The following is a 24857-nucleotide window of genomic DNA, read 5'->3' as shown; positions in this document are numbered from 1 at the left end:
CCCAAAAGGTGCCCTCCTCAATATCCATCACCCACCCTTCATCCCCTCAGTTTGTTCTGTTTTTTTTTTTAATTTTTTTTTTAACATTTATTTATTTTTGAGACAGAGAGAGAGCATGAACAGGGGAGGGTCAGAGAGAGAGGCAGACACAGAATCTGAAACAGGCTCCAGGCTCTGAGCAGTCAGCACAGAGCCCGACGCGGGGCTCGAACTCACATACCGCGAGATCGTGACCTGAGCCGAAGTCGGACGCTTAACTGACTGAGCCACCCAGGTGCCCCAGTTTGTTCTAAGAGACTCTTATGCTTTGGCTCTCTACCACTCTAACCTCTTTTTTTTCCTTCCCCTCCCCCATCGGTTTCTGTTAAGTTTCTCAGGATCCACATAAGAGTGAAAACATATGGTATCTTTCTCTGTATGGCTTATTTCACTTAGCATAACACTTTCCAGTTCCATCCACATTGCTACAAAGGGCCATATTTCATTCTTTCTCATTGCCACGTAGTACTCCATTGTGTATATAAACCACAATTTCTTTATCCATTCATCAGGTGATGGACATTTAGGTTCTTTCCATAATTAGGCTATTGTTGAGAGTGCTGCTATAAACATTGGGGTACAAGTGCCCCTATGCATCAGTACTCCTGTATCCCTTGGGTAAATTCCTAGCAGTGCTACTACTGGGTCATAGGGTAGGTCTATTTTTAATTTTTTGAGGAAACTCCACACTGTTTTCCAGAGTGGCTGCACCAATTTGCATTCCCACCAACAGTGCAAGAGGGTTCCCGTTTCTCCACATCCTCTCCAGCATTTATAGTCTCCTGATTTGTTCATTTTGGCCACTCTGACTGGCGTGAGGTGATATCTGAGTGTGGTTTTGATTTGTATTTCCCTGATGAGGAGTGACGTTGAGCATCTTTTCATGTGCCTGTTGGCCATCTGGATGTCTTCTTTAGAGAAGTGTCTATTCATGTTTTCTGTCAAGGCAGAGATTTCTGATACAATTTAAAATTTTTTAACTTTAATTTCCTAAATCTGTTTTTGAAATACACTATATATACATATATACATATATATATGTGTATATATGTATATATATATATATATATATATACACACACACACATATATATATACATACATATATTTATTTATTTATAGTATAGGGACATATTTATAGATAGGAACATATTTATACATTATAAAAGATAATCAAAAGGCCACATGTGTACTCACCACAGCTTAAAAACAGAATACTATTGATACATTTTGTCCCTCCCTGATCATCTTCCTCCTCAATTCTCCACAGGGATAACCACTATTTTGAGCATGTGTTTATCATTCTCTTAAGAAACGTATCTAAGTATTTCCATATGAAATATATTAGTGTTTTTGAACTTTATATAAATGCTGTTAGACTCTGTATTCTATTGTGACTTAATTTTTTCAAGCAATATTGTTGACACAATTTATTCATGTTGATGCAGGTAGCTATACTTGATTTATTCCCAAAACTTTTTCAAAATACACTTCAGTTTAGTATACATTCTCCTTTTACTGGAAATTTGGTTTCTAGAATTTTCTTTTAGATGGTGTGCTACAAACATTTGTTTCCATGTATTTGGGGGGGGGTGCACCAATGCAAGTTTATTCAGAATGTACATACCCAAAAGTGGAAGTAATGTCTAATTAGTTTCTAAAGTCTTTGGACCGATTTACATTTCTCCCTACTAATTCTCAATGTATCATGTCCTTATCAACACTTGCTATTTAATTATCTGAGATCTGTCTCTCCATCTGTAACTTATCTACATATCATATGTCTATATATTCTATATCTGTATTCTATATATCTATAGAGTCTGAGTAAGTGATTCAAAATCAATGTTAAGACATTGGTATATGAACCAGAGATTCACTCAGGAATTTGGAATGAGGGGAGAGAGTAACTTGAGGGGTATGTCAAGTTAAGAAACCTTAGCACCATCATCTGGCCATACAGGAATACTTAAAAATTCTTTAATGTCAGGAAAAACCAAGCTAAAAAGCTTCTATGAGCCCAAAAAGCCTCGTGGGATCTAGATGATCATTCAGGATCAGGCAGTGCTCTTGAGAATGGGTACTCTTACTGCGCTTGTAGCAGTAGTAAATCATTAATCTCTGCAAGTGAGGACCTTCCATTCTTGTGACTCTCTCAATACTGAGATTAAAACCAAAAAAGCTCAGAAAAAAAAATAAATGCTTAAATCTCTATACATATCTATTTCAAATGAAGGAGAGACACATATTTATCCAATTAATTTTTATTCAAATTGTCAAAGGTCTCCTGACAGCTTGCTTCATACTTTCGTACAAACTTTCCATTTATATCAACTTTTTACACTTAATGCATCTTTATTAAAATCCCAGATTATGAGATGCTCTTCTATAACATGGTTTTGCTGCTTACAAAATTGTACATTATGTTTGTATTCAATGTTGGTTTCATCTCTTTATGTTCTTTCTTGGCACCTTTCTCCATAGAGCCCTGGCCTCATCCTCTGTGACCTGATTTGCTTATGCTGTAACAAAAATATAGCATTTATGCCTGCTCTCCTCTAATCTCTGAACATCGGTGTTTCCATTTTTCTTCCCAGTATTCTGTCATTTAGAATTCACCTTTGCTGGTTCCCACTCTACTTGATTACTCAAAGAAGTATTGGGTGTTTTTGGAGTGATAAATTACCTTTCATAATCTGCATTTGTATCCTGTAACTTTGGAGAAAGTGTCTCAAGTAGAGGAACTGGTGGGATTTCAAGGCATCCACCCTCCACAGGGTGGAGGGAAAGCCACTTCACTTTCTTTACATAATTGTAAAATAAGTCTTAGCCTCTTCACTTTACATTTGGGGCTGTCATAGACACTGGGTCTAGAGTTCTTTCTTGTCCAGCAAGAAAGCGGGATGCAGGATTAAAATGCAAGAGATAGGGGCGCCTGGGTGGCGCAGTCGGTTAAGCGTCCAATTTCAGCCAGGTCATGATCTCGCGGTCTGTGAGTTCGAGCCCCGCGTCGGGCTCTGGGCTGATGGCTCGGAGCCTGGAGCCTGTTTCTGATTCTGTGTCTCCCTCTCTCTCTGCCCCTCCCCCGTTCATGCTCTCTCTCTGTCCCAAAAATAAAAATAAAACGTTAAAAAAATTTTTTTTTTAAAAAAATGCAAGAGATAGCTAATGTCGGGAAGAAGACATGAGCCCCAGGATCTTTATTAGGATCAGAAGGCTTACAAACATGGTGATGGACGTGCACAAAGAGACAGTGAAACTGAAGATTACCTCATGGGCATGAGGAAAAGGGGGTTTTGAAGATACGTGGTCTTAGGGGTTTGGGTTTATACAAAACAAAATCCTGGTGCCTGGCAGAGGATTGTTTATGGCAGATATGAGGCACCACCTCTGTTTCCCTAAACTGGCCTAGGTGACAAGAAAGAGCATGCTACCTCAGTGTCAACAAGGTATGGTTCTTTTGCTAATTAGCTCTGCTCTGGACTTCACCTCTAAGGGGTCTATAAACCCTATTTACCTGTTTACCTAATTTGGTCCTTTCTTCCTGTGAAAGCAGCTTTCTGCTATTGTACTAAATTGGCGGGGAGGGGCGCATTTCTACCCTGAATACCTAATTTTGTTTACTTGCTATACCTTTGTCCCAACCTATCTATACTTATTTACCTAATCTGGTTTGCCCAAGCTTGGATGTAAGCATCCTATGGCTTTCTAATTCTTTATTCCTTGTTAACCCATCGGTGTAAGCCCAGGGAGTTCTTAAATTTATTCCCCACATGGGCCTACTATATATTTAGTTGAACTCAACTTTAGTTGCCCAATGTGCAGCAAGGAAAGGGTTTGAGAGACAGCCAAATGAGGAGATGGAAGAGCAAGCCCCAAACCTGCTTCCCTGTAGGGGTACAATGAGGGATATTTAAAGGCAAAAGAATCTGGGTACAGGAGAGAAGAGCTACAAGACTTTGAACCACTCAGGTGCCCCCCCCCCCCCCCCCCGTTTATTTGTTTTTAGTCAGTTAAGCATGTGACTCTTGATTTTGGCTTAGGTTGTGATCCCAAGGTCATGGGATCAAGCCCCGTATCAGGCTCGTGCTCAGTGTGGATCCTGTTTAAGATTTTCTCTCTAAATAAACAATAAAATCAGATAAAGGAAGTTACTGAGAGAGGTTCAAAGTCATTTTTTTGTCGCTGTTTGCACAGATCTTCTGCATACGTTGCAATGTGATCCATGACCAGAAAATGGCATCCGTGGCATGATCCAAGGGTGGATTTTTAGGCTCCTATACATCAGAAGTCCATCCATGAGATACTTACACATGCTCAAAGAAAAAATTGGTAGTCCTGACAGGTTCTGGCCAGTTTCTTTGTCAAGGCCTGAGTCTCTGCAAAACAACTAAATCATTATTTTGTTATCATGGTGTCAGGCAAGAATGTTGTTATCTTACAGAAACATGGTGGTGTTATGCCCAGAATTCATGATCCCCAAATACCGCCAGGGAGCCGAGTCCGATGTAAAAGCAAAAGAGCCTTTATTCGAGCTAGCTCGAGCTCAATCCCCTACCTGCACTGACGCAGCCGTGAGATACCTGGGAGAGCGAGCGAGTTTCAAAAGCACAAAGATTTTATAGGGATCTAGGGGCAGTTGGTGAGGTAATGGCTATGGCCTCAGCCAATTGGCTGGGGAAGGGTCCGAGTCCTGTTAGGCAGGTGAGGGGGAGGTTGCTCAAGGGGAGGAGGTGTGGTCAAGGTGAAGGACACAGAACAAGATGGAGTTGGCAGGCGTAGGCCCACCCTTTCAGTGGCAGACAGCATTTTGAGAACAAGCTGATTTTGGTAAAAAGTTGTAGTTGCACTTCTTAGTTCCATTAACTCTTTGGTTACTGATTTGAGTCCCCACAGTCTTTTTGTTATTCCTCATTCTTGAGGAAATTGGGATCATCGTGGCTCTGGCTCCTTCCTGCTAAAAGAGGGTAAAGATCAGACTTAGATGAATGAGACTTTTTGCACTCATTAGGAAATATTCCTTATTTTTAGGTTAAAACCCAATATTTTGCATTACTGATTCTTTGGTTAACAGTTTCAGTACAATATTTTATAGCACATTTTATGATTAAGTTGCAAAGAAGGAGAGTTAAGTCAGTTTTACTAAGATTATTTCATGTGAATATTCCTAATTTCTTGGGGGAATCCAGGAAAATATCCCTAAAAACCAGCCCAAGTCTATTCTTGGACTTTAGGGGAGATTTTTGTAACCAAGTAACTTGTCTCACTTTGTCAAAAGGAATTTTAAATTCGGAGGGAATATTAGTACGTGTACATTGTGATGAATTAGCCACTACACAAAAACTTCCTTGTTTTGGTAAAATAAAAAGTTACTCTGTTATTTAAAATTACTCTAGCCAAAGAGTCGAAGGCCTTTTGTTGGGCTTCCATGTATGATTTGGGCAGTGTTATTCACTATGATTCCAAAAGTTATTGAAAGGTTTCTACTTATATGTTCACGTGATATAATTCTCCACCATGGAAGTAATGGTCTCCCAAATATGTACCAAAATTTTTCCTCCTGATTGCTGGAAAAATAATGAGAATGTTTTGTAGTATTCTCACTTTAACCTATAAAACAGTTTCAGAAAAACAGTCAAATGACTGACTTTATCAGAATTATAATATCTAAAAGGGGTGACCAAAAGTCCTAAAGACAAGTACTTCCCATGCTCCAGCCATTTAAATGTTCATATTCCCAAGGGAAGTGTTTATATTCCTAGTCATAAAAGTAACCTGAGGTGCACACAGTGTTTCTGTTAATTCAGGGGGCTTAATACTTTTGTTCTGTGAAATTACTAAAGGTACCATTTGGAACCAATAAGTATGATTAAGTTTTGCGTAACTGAGAGGAGAGGATGTGGGGGTCCCATGGGGCCAGGTTTTTTATTTGTCAGTATTGTACCAAGAGGAGCAGAATCAGATGAGCAACGTTTGTTAAGAGTGTTTCCACAAAGTCTCTGGAAGGTGGTGAAAGGAAAAAAGTTTTAATTGTTTTTACAAGAGGTGAAGTTAGTAACTGTTTCAAGCTTCTTGGGGTGGATCCCAATTATTGAATGCAAGGAGCCAATATTTTGGGATAGTTAAAATGAGAGATGACAACAGTGAGGAAAGCCAACTTAATTAATCTGACCCTATATGCTAATGTAGATTGTCAATTTGGATGTATTGAAAACTTAGAAAGAAGTTGATGATAGGCATTACTATTGGGTTGCTGTGGTCACACACTGTGCCTTAGGGTGACATATCCAACAGTGAGGAGGATTGCCAGCCTTGGCCAAAGTTTGAGAAATCCTAGATCTTCCCAAGCATGAGAACTTGTAAACAATAGGAAAATGCAATGCAAAAAAAGAATACCTTTGATAATGTATAAGTTATTCGTAGATGAGAAGGTTATTTTTTACTTACCATAGATTGCTCCTTTCCAACCAGCTGTACTAAATAGCTATTTCAGGTACATCAGAAGTTTTCTGGTGCAAGCACAGTTCTTTCCAATGTTTTCCTTGCTGACGGTGTATAGGTGACCTGTGAATTCTTGTGGATCCAGCTTACCTTGGGTGTGGTGAATCCATGGCTTAATACTCTTGAGTTTTACTGAATAGGTAGTCAATGGCACCTCAAAATGTCCTGTTCAAGGAGGTTAGAGTTGCTCTTCTGGGTGCCTGTTCTTCCCAATCTTCAATAACACCAAGTCTCTGGGATTTAGTGGTGCAGGAGCACATCTGTAGGGTATATCAACCTATAGGAAGCAAATTTATATATAGTAGTTAGCGTATTTCCTAAAGATTAAATGCACCTGATAGTATCCAGTTTCCTAATTTAAGCGCCTTCAAGAACTCCTATGTCATGAAAAGACTGTAGAAAGGGTCTAACCTATGGCAGTCCATACAATCTTAAACCAACCTTACTTGTAGGGGCTACTCTAGCCAGAAGCAGGTCATTTTCCAAGTTAATTGTGCCAAAGCTTTTTTAAGTGTATGGACTTTCTGTTTTCCCAGTCAATTGGGGTCTCCAGGAAGTGTGTAATTTCCATTTACTTTCACCACAAATGCCACTCAAATGCCACTCAATTGTTACTCTGCATTGTTAGTGGTACTCCAATTTAGGAATAATCTTGTTCTTGACAACTTTTGAGGCCTTCTCTATTTTTTTTTTTAGTTTTTTTTTTCCAACGTTTATTTATTCTTGGGACAGAGAGAGAGCATGAACGGGGGAGGGGCAGAGAGAGAGGGAGACACAGAATCGGAAACAGGCTCCAGGCTCTGAGCCATCAGCCCAGAGCCCGACGCGGGGCTCGAACTCACGGACCGCGAGATCGTGACCTGGCTGAAGTCGGACGCTTAACCGACTGCGCCACCCAGGCGCCCCTTGAGGCCTTCTCTAAATGCATGAGAAAGCTTCACCTCAACTTGCAAAAGTATCTACAAATACTAGCAAATATTGAAAATTACCTGTTGTTTTGGCATTGTGGTAAAGTCTGTTTGCCAGTGTTGTTATAAAATCACTGACTGTAGAGGGTATACCTTTTAGAGTTGGTGGGAGCCCAGACTTACATTTTTGGGTTTTTTTTAGCAGAAAGGTTTTTTAGTAGATTTTGGACTATCACTTAAATATTTTCTGAAGATTGGGACCTACAGTATACTTTAGGATCCATTGGAGAGTAGCATCTCACCTATAACGGGTGCTTTGGTGAATGACTAATTATCACTTTTGTAAGATGTTTAAGCTTGGAAGCTTGATCTACATCACTGTTCCCTGGTACAACCAAGCAGTTTGATTTCTGGTCTCCTCAGCAGTAGACAATAGCTACCTCCTTGCAGCCTTCAATAATTGTAAAATTTCTTTGGCATAATTTTTCTATTTTCTATAGTTAACCCATTTTCTTCTGGATGGATCCATGTGTGTAAACCACTGAAAAAGCATATATAGAATCGATAAAAACAGTCACTCTCTTGTCCTGAACGTAAATAGAGGGCTCTTATGAGAGATACTATCTCAGTTTTCTGAGCAGAGGTACCTGAAGGGAAGGTTTCTGAACTTCCAGTGTCTGTTGATGGGTCACCACTGCATAGCTAATTTTTTATTGTACCTGTTCAATAAAATTCCCATCCGAGAATATTGCAAGGTAGCGTTTTTCCACAAGTAGATCCATTAAATTGGAATGGCTGGAAGAAAGTTTTTTTGAGATTGTTCAATAGGATAGCCTGATATTTGCCTTATCTTTCAGAAGTGAGCCAGTACATGATGTAGAGTCTGCAGTATGATAGGCTACCCTAAAGCAAATCTTTCTGCTGCTTATAATACTTCACAGGGGCCATTATTGCTTTCAAACACACAGGCCATCCCTTAGTTATTAGGTACAATTGTTTTGAAAAATACACAATAGTTACTTTTATGTTCTCCCAATTCTGGGTTAGAACTCCCAGATTGATCTCTTGCCTCTCATGGACAAATAAAATACTTTCTGGAAGGCCTAAAGTGGAAGCTTTGAATAGCTTCTCTTCAGTAACTTGGAATGCCTATGGCATTCTTCAGAATTAAGAGGCCCATTTCCTCTACCTCTAATTACTTCATACAGGGGTTTACCAAGGAGTTCAAAATTGGGAATCAAGATACAGTAGAATGTACATGACTGTATTTGAGTAGTGGTAATGCTTTCCTTAAGATTCATTTTTCTCTGTGACATTTCATAGCCCGGCTATTTAACAGATAGATATTGGAGGGAAAAAAACACTGAATAGGTAGTCAGTAACCAAAAGTTCGGGGTCAAAATCATGTTTTGAGGTGAGACTATTTTCTAGTCTTGATAGCAACCAAAAACCAAGTAAAAAGGGTTCCTCATTGAAACTGGTGGCCCTTTTACTCTTTGGCTAATATTTCCCCCCAGTGTTGGAGGGGAGTTCTTAAAGCCTTGAGGAAAGGTTGTCCCACAATGTTGCTGCTTATTCTTAGTTTTGGGTGTCTAGACTGAGAGGGATGCAAAAGAATGCATCTTTTAAATCCTCTCCAATGAACCACTGAATGTCCCCAAAGTTGTTAATAGTATGTGGAGTGGGTACCACCATATGAATATCTACTACAATTTGGTTAATGGTTTTTAACTTGCACAAATCAAGTCTTGGGTGCTTTGTTTTTGCACAGATAAAATAGGTGTATTGTATAGTGATAAGGACAAGTGAGACCAAATTCCAAGGAGGGAGAGAGAATGGGTTGATGTTCATTTTAGCTTGTACCTTCAAGGGGCACTGTCTGAGGTTTGGAATCTTAAGCCCATCATGAAATTTGACATGTATGGATATTGCCAGTTTTGCTCTTGCTGGCTTGCTATCTGCCCAAATATCCAATCTTACATTTTCAATGACGTCTTCAGGCAGCTCTGATACGACTTTTCCACCTTGATGGAGTAACATTGCTTGAAAGGCTCAAGCTTGCTCTGATGCTACCTTTATATCCATATACCCAGGTACAAAAGTAACTTCAGCATTTCAGTTTAGTTAATAAGTCATAACCTAGTGAAGAGGTAGGGCATTCAACATATATAGAAAATTATGTTTAAGGTGAATGTGACCTATGTGTCAGTCCAGGGTGGTTGTATAAGGTTTTAGTCAATACTTCTCCTGAAACTCCCATTACATCCATAGTTTGATTTGAAATACCAGGAGGGCCAGGTATTTAGTACTGAATAGGCGCCCCTAATATCAGCCAAAACATCTATGAGCTTATTTGCCACTATAGCCTGGGGTTCCTTTTGATGGCAGATTTTGCAAGGTAGACAGGAACCCTTAGGCCCCTTCATTCCAGGTCACTATTGACATTTCGACCATCTGGTGGTCAGCTGAGGGCTCTGTCTCCTCAAGAGAGCTCATGAGCTTGGGCATTCTGTCTTTCAATGGGTCTCTTCTTTACAGTAGGGTCACTGATGAGACCCCAAACTTCTTACCTTGGGTTGATCTCATCCTTGTAGTGACCCTGGTCTTGGATTCCCTTGAATTAGGGCAACAGCTAACAAAATAGCCTGCTGTTTCACTTTTCAGTGATCTTTTCTTTGTTGCACTTGGTTTCTGCTGTCAAAAACATTAAAGGCAATTTTAACCAACAGTAATACAGGCATTCCCAATGAATCCTCTAACTTGTGGAGTTTCTTTTGAATGTCTGTGTCACCTTGCCTGATAAACATTGCTCATTTTTAAATTTTCTGGTGCCTCAGATATCTCAATTTTTTTTTTCAAATTCTGAAGTTTTTGCTTAACTTCTTGAGCTTTTTTTAAAAACTTTGTTTTTCGTTTTGGGGCCCCTTTTTAAAAATCCAACTACAATAAAATCCCAATAGTATTTGAGCTTCCCTTTGTCTGCATTGTTGAGATCCATGTTAGGAAGAACCATTATGGCATCAGCATTTAGGGGGTGATTGGGGGTTTCAGCAGCAGCCAATTAGCTTCTTCCCTAGCTTTTTTAGCACCATATAGTGTTCCTCAGAAGTAAGGAGAGTGATTAATAAATTTTGTACATCTGCCCAAGTGAGGTCATGGGTGACAAAATAGATGAGAACAAAGTTTTCATCCTCTTGAAGTCATTTCTATAAATAGTCATATTGCTTATTCAATTAAACAGATACAAGGCAGAGAATGGAGAGTGGATCTAAATCTTTCCTGAAGGTTGTCCCCTGCCATCAAAGCTCCAAGTGGGACTTACCTTAGCGTATATTGCCCTCCTTGGGAATGAGTGGCTCGCTGATAAAATTGAGCACCCTGTAGGGAATGAGAAGAAAAGGCCATTCCTACCGCTTGGCCCCCCAAGGTAGAAGGTACTGGTGCAGGGCCTAGTTGGGGCTCAAGGTTTTAGGACTAGGGCTGCTGGGGAGGGACAGGCACTCTGTCACCTCCATAGAGTGGAGGAGCTATACGGGGATTTAATTCAATAAACTAATCAAAATATCCTCTTTTCCCTGGTTAGGATTGGGTAGCACATACTTCAGAGTGTCACTGTGCTATTGGAGTAAAACTTTACATTTTTCCTGAGCTGGCTTATTCTGATATTCTGAAATCATAAAAGATGGAACATAAGGTATGTCATCCTATTTTTCCCTTTTATAAAACAAATCTCATTGTAGCATGGTATTATGAGTTACGGATGTGTTAATTGGCTATTTTTCTCCAGAGTCTAACAAATATGTGGCCAAGAAGTGTTGCAAAAGAATGTCATATTTTTTTGTTTTTATAGGTTTATAACTAAACATTGCTCAACTTTGGAGAATACAGCCAAAAGAGCTGCATTTCCTATTTTCCACTTAGAACATGGCTGGTTTTATCCAAAGATACCCAAAGCTGTAGCAACAAAACAAATGAAGCCCAGAGAACCTCTGTGGGTGTTAGTTTCTCTCTAAAAGTTGGGGCTTCACCAACTGAACCAAAGGGCTTCCTAGTCAACCTTTCTTAAGCAAGCAAAAGGCTAAGGCAACAAACCCAAAGCCCTACTTGGAGGCAAATGAAAGGAAGGGAGAAAGAAGCCAAATGACAGAAAAGTAAGAAATAAGCTCATGTGCCATCACACACAAAATACTCACCAAGAGATGTCTGTTCAAATTGGAACCAAAAATCACATCCCTGTCATAAGGGTTAACTTAAATACCGAAGGACAGTGGTGCCCAGTTGGGGTAGGGCCGTGGGGACTCTCCCTAGGACAGAGTCTAGGAAGCTGCTTGGATTCCTCATTGGATTCCCATTGGCTGGGGCAAATGAACCATGGGCAGTGAGGTTCTGGCGGGCTCACCAAATTTTTAATCAAACGGAACTTTGTTTGCCTGATGCAAAGCAAAGCCAGTCACTGAGACAACAAGAATGCAGCAAAGAAAGGCTTTGAGAGGCAGGCAAACAATGAGCCAGGAGAGCAAATCCACCTCCTGGAAAGGGGATAGTCAAGGACCTTTTAAGGTAAAAGAAAGAAGGATGTGTGTATAGAGGAAAGGAGCTATATGACTTTAAAATCAGATAAACTTAATAGTAAAGGAAGGTTAAAGTCACTTTGTCTGTACCAGTGCAAATCTTCTGCTTACATGGCCATGGCATACAGGACAAGAGCATGGAATTCTTGGCATATTGAAGGGTGGATTTTTAGGCCCTTCTACATCACAAGTTCATCCATCAGCCATTGATGCACACCATGGTCAAAGAGAAGGTTGGTGGTCCTGTCTTTGTGAAGGCTTAAGTCCCTGTAAAACAACTAAATCAACATTTTATTATCATGGTGCTAGGCATAAATGTTATCTTACAGAGACATGGTGGCAGACAGCCTGAGAACAAAGAGATGTGGGTGAAAAGTTAGTCCTATTAAACCTTTCATTACTGGTTTCATATATGGGAAGGGGAGTTATTTTTGAATAGTAAGTTAAATATTAGCTATAGATTGATTCAAATGTTCATGATGAAAAACTTACCACTAATGTAAAGCTTTAAAAAACAAAAAACAACTTTCTTTACATGCATCTAAGTAACATTATCAGAAAGTAGGAGCTGATGGAATTATGGGGCTTTTGACTTCCTTTGGCCAAGTTTAGGTAAAATCCATGTCTATATTTTAATTTATTTATTGAGGATAAGTCGACAACCTTTGCTTGATCCTCTTGATGAAAAATAACCTTAAATGTTATTAACATGGTTTTGATAAGACAGTGAATAAAAAGTACCAAGACTCCAAGGTCTGTCTAAAATACATTTGTTCCTTTATCATTTTTTTGCTTTTATTAAAAAGTATCTTTATGCAAAAAAGAATAATATAAAACTGCACAGATTAAACGTTTTTAGATGATCTGATGATCATACAGAAGGTTGGTAACATTTAAGAAAAAAGAGAAAATTCAATTATAAATGTGCTGTTCCAGTAACATCTGAAAAAAATATGAAGCTCAATTTGAAACCAAACACAAAGGTTTCCTAGTAACTGTGCAGATTTTTAAATTTTTATTTTAGAGAGCATGAATGGGGGAGAGCAAGAGAAAGAATCCTAAGCAGGGTCCATGCTCAGCACAGAGTTCATGGCTGGGATCATGACCTGAGCTGAAATCAAGAGTTAGACACTCAATTGATTGAGCCACCCAGGAGCCCCTGTACAGATTTTTAAGCTTCATTCTGTTACCATTTCTGGAGTCTCTAGTATTGCTTTACTGATCTTGCCATTAATGCCCTTCAAAGCTCATAAACACTGCTCAGACCAAACTTAGCCTTTGATTATCTTTAAAGGACTTGGGTTTTATTTTGTAATACTAAAATTCAGGTTCGTGCACCACACCTGTTGCCTCCCCTCCACACACACAGACTATAGATCTCTAATAAGCAGTTGTCCTTTCTATAAGTCGTTTAGTTCCATATTTTATTTCCCACATGCTTGAGTAATCTACACTTCACTACCTGTACTTAAAACCAAGAAATAAACTATGTGAAATAAGTGGGCACTAGGGGTCTTTTCTATGCCATAAGAGACTAGTGGGTGAAAGGTGAAGTACAGGAAAAAGGCTCCTCCCACTTCTGCTAGGAGTCCCTTCCAGTTAGTGACAGCAGAGGGCTGGTTCTAGGGGAGTGGAAGGTGGGGAGAAGTAAGAAGGTCATTCTTACTCTCTTCATAGAGGTATCTCTAGGGTCAGGAACATTACTTATTGAAATTTGCAACCACAACACATGAGTACAAAAGAGTTCAGAAGAATCTTTTTTAACGTCTCTATGGTTCTTGTATCCATTTAGACTCAAAACTAATCTCTAACCTGAGGAAATATTTAATTTTTATCTCACCACATTCTGGAGAATTCTGCCAGACACTGGTGATCTCTTATCAGTTTGACTATATTCACTGGTAATACCAGATTATTTAGTTCTAAGAACCAGCTTATTAAATCCTCTAATTTCTCAATCTTTCCTACATATAATTTTAATTAAATACTTTTAGAATTAGATTTAATAAGTATCAGTGGCAAGCAAATGAGTCCATCTGTTTGGACACTGAGAAAACTCATTTTTTTAAATTTATATGACCAGTAATAAATCTTAAGTTATACCTTTATATTCTCTATGGCAACATTTTTCAAAGTATAGCCCTTGAGCCCTCATATTGTATCATCCAGTATGATCACTCACTATCCAAATTCCTGGGTTGTATTGCAGACTCATAATGGGAATCTCAGGAGCAGGGTGAAGAAATCTACAGTATTTTACTAATTGGCTTTGGCAAAGCAGTTACCTGAAGCTAATAAAAAGTCATACTTTAGCTCCTTTTATTCTGAAGGTAAGATGACACTGACTATTAAATCATTTTTTAGGATTTGCCTATGCTCTCACTTCTGCCATTCCTTTGCTGGTATAATTTTCACCAGGACACTGCTGGTCCATTAGAAGGAGCTTGGGAATTGAACCTAGTCTTGCAAGTCCTGACTGTGTCACTTACTAGCACAGTAAGTGCCTAAGACAGAGACGAAAACCTTTCAAGTCTTTTAGCTGCCTTCCCTGAAAATGGGGTTAATGTTAGTGTCTTTCATTTATTGTTTCATGGCATTTTCGATGCTGGGACTTCTTTGAGGGGTTTTATATGCTATAGTGAGGGAAACATGGCAGGAAAAACAAACATTTTATTCAACCTATTTTTTCTTTAAAATATTTAATATTTCTCTAAAGTGGAAGCAAGAAATGTCAAAACTAGGAAAGCTTTTTAATAAAGGTACTCCCTTTCACAATGGAGACTAACTTGAAAAGCCAGTTCTGTAGTGTCTCCAGTTGTTGAAGATACTGTATGGAATGATTTTGCTAATGGGTGATAAAACGGCTCACATATGGCAAAATTTAAATTTGTGGATGAAAAAAACTATGTGCAAATCTGTATGGTTACCTGAAGCCAAGGATATAAATATGCAAGCACACTACTACTTGTGAATATGTCAGGAAGTGGTGATTTCAAGTAAGAAATATCATTAAAAGATTGAAATACTGAACTTATAAAACATTTGAGTTTGTCCATTAACAAAGATAATTCTAATAGAATCAATTTGATCCTTTCTTAACAGAGAACCAAAAACCATGTTTAGAGAACTAAGCGTAGTGTTTTATTAAAAAGATAATTTATTGTCAAGTTAGCTAACATACAGTGTATATACACTGTGCTCTTGGCCTGGGGAGTAGATTCCCATGATTCGTTGCCTTTATACAGCACTCAGTGCTCATCCCAACAAGTACCCTCCTCAATGCCCATCACCCATTTTCCCCTCTCTGCTGCTCCCCCCATCAACCCTCAGTTTGTTCTTTGTATTTAAGAGTCTCTTATGGTTTGCCTCCCTCTCTGTTTGAAACTATTTTTTCCCCTTCCCTTCCCCTCTGGTCTTCTGTTAAGTTTCTCAAACTTGTCAGTCTTTTTCTGAGTGGGTATTAATAATGCATATTTCACTCTGAAACAATCTTTAGTAGATGCTTGATGAGCATTATGCAGTTCTAATGAAAGGAACCTGGTGGTAACTGGCCAAGAAGGCATGTCTTCTCTCACATTTCTTTCTAACAGTTTGCTTTGTTTCTGCAGTTTTGTTCCATTCTAGATAGCAAATAATGACAACATACTCAAAGAGTTTTGAATGATCTATCATATTTGCATTTGTGGCAGTGTTATTCCATTCACATTTGAGTCATACCTAAAGGGCCAGCCTACTGTAATTAGTGGAAGAAGTAGCACACTTTGTCACTCATCTGCTGATGGAAGTTCCTGAAAGAAAATTATCTGTCCATCTGTGTCTCAGGAAAAGCTGTTCATGACTCAAGCATAGGTGACCCACACGATAACCTGTGGCATTTTGAAAATTATGAGTTATTACTAACAAAGTTTGAAAATACTTTTCTTTAAAATTAACATTGCACAGTTTCAGTGTTCCACCTGTCTCAACTGTATTCTCACACACTTGTTTTATGACAGGCTTTCTTAAGCAGAAAAGGGCAAAATCTTACCTTGTGCAGGTATCAACCTTATCTTGTGCCTAGTAACGAATTGAACATGTGAATATTTTGTGGTATATGTCTAGAGGCATGAAAAAATGATTAGAAATCACTTGCTTGTAAGTTATATTTTTGCCTTCCACTAATGCAAAATGGAAGAGAAGTAGAATAGTGACAATAATGCTTTCCTGAGGAATATATACTTGACCTTAAAGATAAGCCAAACGCAAAAGGCTTTTATGCGTTCTTGAGGCTGCTTAGATAAACCCTTTGAGTATGTTGTTTCCTTCTGGGACTCTTAATGATAGACTCAATCGAAAGGGTTCTAAACCTACAGTAGCTTTCACAGAATTTGGGATAGGGCTAATGAAACCACAACAAAATGATGATGCACACCACTGCAACAGAGGCAAACAAACAATTACCATTTCTAGGCCTGTTGGAGGGAAAGAGTGAGGCTGTACAACACGAGCCTTTAGAAAATGTTAAGCTCTGAAAGAAAATCTTTCCCTAGGACCAATAAACATGCAGTGCATTCACCAAACACTATAGACAAATCAGTGAAACAGGAGAAGACATAAATCTCTCTTCCACTTCCTAACAGGGCCTCCTGTTGACCAAACTCAGCTGGAAGCCAGAAGGTAAGGAAGCAAGTATCCCAGGGCACAAAGTGAGCAAAGAAGGGCAGAGGGTGATTCCCAGAGTAAAAGTTCCCCAGGTAAAAAGGAACTTACACAACAAAAGCATCAAGTTGTTAGATGTGAAGCAAAAATGAACAAAACTTGATTCTTCTTCTTTATTCCAGGTGACTTTGCCAACTACCAGTTTCTATATACTCAGGAAGGAAGTGAGCAGAAACATCCTGCTGAGAAAACCTGGAGCTAACACATGATCTATTTCAAATAGATCTGTGACACGCTTTTGATAGAGAGGACTCTTGGTGAGTGAAACTTTTACTTTGGATATTCTAACTTTAATCAAGGGAACCCAGACTAAGTCAGCTATGTGTTATTTCTGCATTAAAACCCAGATGGGAGTGATGCTTTCCTTTGATGGCAGGTCTGCCTTTGTTGGTGCCATGGAGGATAGAGAAAGCATCAAATGATACATTACTTTATCTGCTGCTGACAAGTGTGATACTCTATTTCAGTGTGTGTTATGACTTCTGTTCCTAGAAACAAAGGAAGAAAAATTATTAAGCCGTTAAAAAACCTTTTGAATATTCATAACAATATGCCCATGCATGATTACTTAGAGCAGGAAGTCACTACCAGATAAATAAGTTAAAAATGAATCATTTTTCTTCCTTTAGCCACATTCAGTCAGTTTTGAGGCAACTACTTACAGTTAATTTTCATTATTACTAAATTATTTTCGCTTTGGTGTCTCTGCTAGCAAAGGTGCATAGACTATGGGGAGTCGTCCACATCAAAATTAGCACTTGAACAAATAAAGTGGTTTACTTGTTACATATCAATCATGAATTAGTGGGGAATGGAAATAAGTTTTTCTTAATTAGAAATATTCTTAGGAATACTTTTTAAGGGAAGATAGATTAATGACGGATTTCTTAAACACAGTGAAAGAAGAATATGTGTAAAAGGTTTCTTCAAAAATTATGTTGGCCAAGCCTTCATATTATAAACCTGTAAGAAATAGATAAAATTTTCTTGACTCCCATTACAGGATATGTATGGATAGATATAGATCGATCCATCAGTGATTGGTTTATCTGACCAATAAAATTTGTGTGTGGAAACTTTAATTATGTATTTAATATAGATGCAAGTGAGATTTGGTGTTACTAATTGACCAGTTAAAACTCTAAATGCTGTGTGTGGATAGATAGATGCAGATATATATAATTACTATGCCAGTGTTTTAAAGTTTATTTTTAAAGAAATTACTGTAAAAATGTTCCTCAAATATTGTAGTTAATGTGCAAATAAATAGTATCAATGTCTTCCTATATCTCCCTCCCATTACTCCCTAGCCTGTGTCCTCTTGACTGCAATAAGTCCCCAGCATATATTATGGATTCTGGATCACAGAACACTACATTTTGATTTAAAAAAAATAAAAAATAAGGTATACACAATATACAGGCATACCTCATTTTATTGTGCTTCACTTTATTGCACTTCACAGATACTGTGATTTTTTTCCGCCTGCACGAACTGAGGGGGTGTGGCAACCCTTTGTTGAGCAAGTCTATCAGCACCATTTTTCCAGCAGCCATCCTTCGCCCTCTTCCTGAGGTGTCCCTATTCCCTGAGACACAATATTGAATTTAGGTCCGTTAGCTAATCCTATAATGGCCTCTAAAGGAACAGTCACACATCTCTTACTTTTTAAGCTCAGTGAGAAAAGTATGCCAAAAGCCAGGCCTCTTGCACGAATTAGCCAAGTTGTGAATATACAGAAAATTAGAAGTGCAATTCCCGTGGACAGTTGAATGATAGGTAGGTGAAACAACTTTATGGTGAAAGTCTCAGTGGTCTGGAAGGAAGATCAAACCAGCCACAACATCCCCTTTAGCTAAATCTTAATACAGAGCAACACTCTAACTTAAATTCTGTGAAGGCTGGAGATGTGAGGAAACTGCAGAGGAAGAGTTTGAAGCTAGCAGCAGTTGCTTCATTAAGAAAGAAGCCATCTCCATAACATAAAAGTATAAGGTGAAGCAGCAAGTGCTGATGTAGAAGCTTCATGAAAAGATGTAGCTAAGATAATTATTGAAGGCAGTACACTACATAACAGATTTTCAACATAGACAAAACAGCCTTCTATTGGAAGAAGGTGTCACCTAGGTCTGTCTTAGCTAGACAGGAGAAGCCAATGCCTCCTTTTAAAGGCAGGCGGACTCTGTTAGGAGCTGTGGCAGCTAGTGACTTTAAGCTAAAGCTGATGTCCATTTACCATTCTGTAAATCCTAGGGCTGTTATAATTATAGTAAATCTCTTCCTCTGCTCTATAAATGGTACAAAAAAGCCTGGGTGACAGCACATCTCTTTACAACATGGGTTACTGACTATTTTAAGCCCAATCTTAAGACCTACAGTTTGGGAAAAAAATCCTTTCAAAATATTACTGCTCATTGATAATGCACCTGGCCACCCAAGAGTTCTGATGTAGATGTACTATGAGATTAATGTTTTGTTTTTTCCCCATGGCTGCTACCACAACATCCATTCTGTAGCACATGGATCAAGGATTCAAATTTTACATTTCATAAGGCTATAGCTGCCACAGATAGTGACCTGGGCAAAGCCCATTGAACATATTCTGGAATATATTCACCATTCTAGATCACATTAAGAACACTCACAATTTATGGGAAAAGGTCAATCATCATCATTACCAGGAGTTTGGTAGAAGTTGATTCCAAACTTGATGGATGACTGTGATGGCTTTAAGATTTCAGTGGAGGGCATAACTGCAGATGTGGTGAAAATAGCAAGGGAACTAGAATTAGAAGTGAAGCCCAAAGATGGGACAGAATTATGGCATTCTCATGATAAAACTTGAACAGATGAGGAGTTGCTTCTAATGGATGGATAAAGTGGTTTATGAGATGGAGACTACTCCTGGTGAAGATGCTGTAAAGATTCTTGAAAAACAACAAAGGATATAGAATATATGTAGAATTAGTTGATAAAACACATCAGGGTTTGAGAGCACTAACTCTAAATTTGAAAAAAAGAGTTCTATTGGTAAAATGCGATCAAACAGCCTTGCATGCTACAGAGAAATTGTTCCTGAGAGTCACTTGATGCAGTAAACCTTATTGTTGTCTTATTTTAAGAACTTACCATAGCCACACCAGCCTTCAGCAACCACCACTCTGATCAGTCAGCAGCCGTCAACATTGAGGCAAGACCTTCCACCAACAAAAAAGTTCCAACCTGGAATTTTTTGTAGCAATAAGGTATTTTTAAATTAAGGTATATATGTTGTTTTTTTTTTTTTTTAGATAGCCTATTAAGTATGCAATTGTATTCTAAAATATAGTGTAAACATAACTTTCACATGCAGTGGAAAAGCAAAAAATTAATTTGATTTGCTTTGTTGTAATATTCACTTAATTGCAGTAGTCTGGAATCAAACCTGCAATGTCTCAAGTATGCCTGTACACTGTTTTTTTCTTTTCTTATAGAGAACTCACTAGAACTGGACGCATTGATAACTCAAGAACATCCTCAAGTAGAATTTGTTACTTGTAGTTAGGAATATATTAGCCTCCAAATACCGACAACAAAACCTTGGATCATCGCAGTTTAAAAGGGAGGATCATTCACTTACTTACGTCCGTCCATACTCTCAAAGATGAAGATATATTCTCTTCACTACTGCACTATGCTGTGGAGGCGCCATGTTGCTTCACATCCACAAGAGAGCTGAAAAAGGAAAGAAGAGCTATGACCCCCACGTGTAACATATCAAAGTGTAATTGCTTTGGTTTATTTGTCGAGATTCCATGAATGTTTTGATAAAATATTATAGAAAATTGTTTTAAGAAACCCTAGGCAAAAAGCTTTCTTAGATCTTTTCCATCAACAACATCTTCAATAGGCTATGCTTTAGTATATTAATTAGAGGAAAAACAAAGCTGTATCTCTCTCACAAATATAAAGCTTTAGCTTATTCTAATTTTGTTTGACGTGAAATCATCCCAGGAAACAATAGAACTGTATCATATGTCATTTGTACATGACTTCACTTATTTTTAGAAATTTATTGTTACAAGTGTCAGTGGATTCTGAGGTAAATTTTATAATTGCAATAGAATGTAAGATTAATTTCCATACCTAGAGGAGAGAAAGAAATATCCAAAGGAATAGAGTTGATTCCACAAAACATAGGTAAAATGGTTAAGATGTCCAAGGCTTCATAGATATGTAATTATATAATACATGTGCCAAGAATGGAAAAAATATATTCATACATAAGACTAGAACCCGTAAAATTAGCAAAATATCTAATATAACACAAAATATAAGAATGAGAGAACTTAGATAGGGAGCAAATAAAGACATACTTTATGCAAATAGGTAGAAAATTAAGTCAAAATGAAAGTCTTTAAGCACTGAAATATTATAGAAGTGATAGAAGCCCAAACTCTCCATAAGCTTATAATAGACCTGTAACAGACAACAAAGGGATTTTTTTTACATTACTCTAAAAATGTTAATTCATAGTGTATGTTGTTAGTTACTGGTCTCTTCTAGAAAAATTCCTTTGTACTATTGTCTCCCACTCTAAAAAGCCTATTGTGGTTAAGAGACACAAGACTGACCCAAAGAAATGTTTTCAAAATTCTAGAGAATTCAAATACATTTAAAGCTCTCACTGTGTACCATTCTCCATGCTGAGTAGAGAAAAACATAAAAAAACTATACCAGGTATAGTACATACCATTGTGAATCCTTACAATTAAGTTAGAAAATTAAAATATAGAAATATAAATGGAAATACCCTTCAAGATATTGCTCTACAATCTGAAATACTGGATGCACTCAATGAATGTGAGTTCTTAATTTTCACCATGTAACAATATTATCCCAATTTTTCAGACTGCTTGGGTTTGGGGAGTTACTTACATAGTGTTACACCACAAATAAGCAGTGTCAGTGTTTAGACAGTATCTGTTTTTCTTCACTTATTGAGATGATCATGTTCTATTGTACCATAATATATCTTAAATAATAAAGTTATTTTAGATCTTTCTGTTCCTCAAGGTTCTCCCCCCCCCCACCCCAGCCAATGCCATTGTCTCTTCTTAACAAAGAAAATTGAGAGCTTGCATTAAAAACTCGGGAACGGCCATTTTTTTTTTCTTCCTCAAGATAAGAAAGGAAATAAAAATAAATAGAGATGCAAATAAAAGTGCCAAATAATTCTATCACTGTTTTCCTTGGGGTCAGTGATTTTGACTTTCTGTCTCTTTCTCTTTCCTCCCCTGTGCCTTCACTTTTCCCTTTATTACCCCAACATTTTCCATTTTGGCAAACAATTTTTCCTGCATGTCTACATTCGGTAAAGAAGTATTAACCTTTTTAGTTATTTTTTTATAATGTTTTCTTGTAAATCTCAGGTCATGGGATTGTTGCATCTATCTATTAGGAATGGTCTTCTAAGTATACTAATGACCTTTAAACTACCCAATTTAATGGAAAATCTAGTCCTTACATATCCAGACATTAACAGGATAGTGGACACTGTTGATGTCAATGTATTTTTTTTCTTGAAATTCTCTTCTTTCACTAGAAAGTGAATGTTTTCTCTTTATTATCTCACTTTCTATAAGTGTACACCGCATTCCTCTCTCCAATTTCCTTTTTGGCAGAGCTCTCCTGGAGTCTTTCCTTCCCTGTCTTTTCTTTTTCTGAGTCATTCCATACATAGCTCTATGATATAGCCTTTATAACAATGACTTTATATCTTTGGTTCTGACCTCTCTCTTGAGCTAAAACATTTACCCTCCAGTGAATCCATTCTTACACTTCTTTTGAACCTGAAAATCACAAGGTCCCTTACTAAACTCCTATCTTTTCACCCCAATCCTATTTATTTTCCTCTTTTGTCCTTAAGAACTCTTCACATTTTGTTATTTTCCCCTTACAATCTATCTCTGCCCAAATCTGCAATATATCTAGTCCTGACCTCTGCTAGCTTCTTGTTTCACCTTTTCAGGAGATAGCTCAATGTGAATGCTCCTTGAACATGTCAAACTCTAAAAGTATATATGTACTACATATATATAGTATATGTTTACATATACATATATGTAGTATATACATATATGTGTATGTATGTGTATGTATATATATGCATGTATGTGTGTATATATGTATAATTTAATAATATGTATAATTATAATGTATAATTATATTAATTATACATTATAATTAATAAATATTATAATGTTTCCACCACAAAATTTCGACATCTTTGTACCACACAGACCAAGAGAGACCACATAGGAAGAGTAAGAGGAGGGACTACGCACTGACCACATTGCCCATTCCTCTAGGCTAGCACAGTATCATGCCACTGAGCATGCTATTCTCCTAGTGGGAAAACAGAGCCCAGGGTACACTTCCAGACCCCCAGAACTGTGGGTCACTTTATTGGAAGTACCCACTCTGGTCTTGCCCCACAAGAATTGCAGGGGGATCTGTGGACCTTGACCACTAGAAATCTAACTATAACAGAGAAGGAAGGGAAAGATTTGCCACAACCAGTATTTGGATCTTGGCAGACCAAATTCCTACCCATAGCACCTAAAGAGTATTCCTGACCAGCAGTTTTGCTTATCAGAAGAATCAACGGCACAGTCTGACTAGGTAACCTGATGGGTGCTATTCTGTATAATTTAGGTTCTCAAATAAAGAGATTTGCAAGTTCCAGAGCCTGCTCTGCCCTGACCAGGCATTGGAGTTAAGTCACAGCCCTGCCTGTTGCTAATTGAAGCTCCCAGCCTTACATGACCAGAAATCCTGGCCAGAACACCTAAAACATTGTGTAGACCAACTTTTTCACTGAGCAGAGAGAATGGCAGCAGAGGTGATAGTCTGCAAAGCAAAGTCAATGGCTCTGTTTGGCCAAGGAGATTGGGGCAAAGGTTGCCTTGATTCAGTAATATGCACAAAAACTTTATCAGCCTTAAAGCAAGTTCTTTTACTGCCATTGGGCAGGGAAACTAATGGGTAGCCCCACCTATTGCTGAAAAAAATATTTCAACCTGCCTGACCAAAGAACCTAACCAAAGCACACAGCAAGCTGCACTGCCTATCCAACAGCCATACATATAGTGGCATATAAACACAGAGAAAACCTGTGTCTCTTTCCATTTGCAGAGCAAAACCACTGGCTCTATCTGGTCAGAAAATTCAGTGCATAGTTTTGCCTGTTTCAGGTCCCCTAGAAAAATTTGTGCAGTCCCTGGGACCCTCCTTGCTGACTTGCCAGGGCAGAGAAGCTAATTCATAGTCTCACTCACTGCTCAATATAGTACCAGTCTTGACTGATAATAAGCCTGACCAGAAAACCCAGGTGACTGCAGAACCTCTCTAGTAGTTTTTTCTAGGCAGGGAACCAAGCCATCAAACATAGCTAATTATTCTCAGCCGGCAGCACCCTCCTACTCCAAAGCTCAGAAAGTGACCTTGACCCAAAATAAACCTGATAGCAAGTCCTACCTGCCTAGAAGATGCATCTAGAAAACCAACTGACCTGACTAGAGAAGAATGGTCTAGGTCAAAGCAAACCTGTAAAGGCTGGAAGTGGCGACCACTTACTCAGATGCATAGATAACAATGTAAGGAATCAAAGATCATGACAAATTTGGTAAACATGACATGACAAATGAATCTAATAAAGCTTGACTCTAAAGAAATGGATAAATATGAACTGCCACACAAAGATTTTAGAATAATCCTCCCCTTGATGTTTAATGAAGTATAAAAACAGACAAAAAACTGAACAAAAATAGGAAAACAATACATGAACAAAATGAGAATTTCAGCAAGGATAGAGACCATCAAAAACCAACAAATAAAAAATCCTAGAGCTAAAAAATACAGTGACTATACTGAAGACTTCAGAAAAGAGCCCCAAAGCAGAGTCAAATATGGGAAGGGAAAAAAAAAATAAAAAATAAAACACTCAAATATAAGAAAGGACATTTAAAATTATCCAATTAGAGGAGCAAAAAGAAATGAACAAAAGTAAAGAAGTCTATAACACTTATGGGACACAATCAAATTGACATTATCCACGTTATGTAAATTCTAGAAGAGAAAGAGTAAGAACCAAAAGTAT

General features: G+C 38.0%; 2 long non-coding RNA genes across 5 annotated transcripts in view; one reads left to right on the top strand and one right to left on the bottom strand.

Moving 5' to 3' along the window:
- Window positions 1-20342, top strand: part of LOC109492681 — a 107798-nt gene extending 87456 nt beyond the window's left edge. Inside the window, exons 3-8 of one of the 4 annotated variants that reach the window (XR_006587292.1) lie at window positions 11032-11142; window positions 14229-14349; window positions 16639-16675; window positions 16840-16974; window positions 19840-19978; window positions 20191-20342. This is a non-coding gene — a long non-coding RNA (uncharacterized LOC109492681). Of the gene's footprint in view, window positions 1-11031; window positions 11143-14228; window positions 14350-16638; window positions 16753-16839; window positions 16975-19839; window positions 19979-20190 lie in introns of all 4 variants that reach the window. The other 3 variants (XR_006587293.1, XR_006587291.1, XR_002736652.2) reach the window with 3 other exon arrangements.
- LOC123380903 lies at window positions 4549-15225 on the bottom strand. The gene is made up of 5 exons (XR_006587294.1): window positions 12131-15225; window positions 10771-10826; window positions 10019-10142; window positions 6631-6817; window positions 4549-4996 (listed from the first exon to the last, which is right to left on the bottom strand). It is a non-coding gene; the product is annotated as an uncharacterized LOC123380903 (long non-coding RNA).
- Window positions 20343-24857: the final 4515 nt, after the last annotated feature.

This window comes from Felis catus, chromosome D2 (genome assembly GCF_018350175.1).
Source record: "Felis catus isolate Fca126 chromosome D2, F.catus_Fca126_mat1.0, whole genome shotgun sequence".
Taxonomy (NCBI): domain Eukaryota; kingdom Metazoa; phylum Chordata; class Mammalia; order Carnivora; family Felidae; genus Felis; species Felis catus.
Note: the sequence above shows the minus strand (reverse complement) of the source record. Positions and strands in the feature narration are given on the sequence as shown.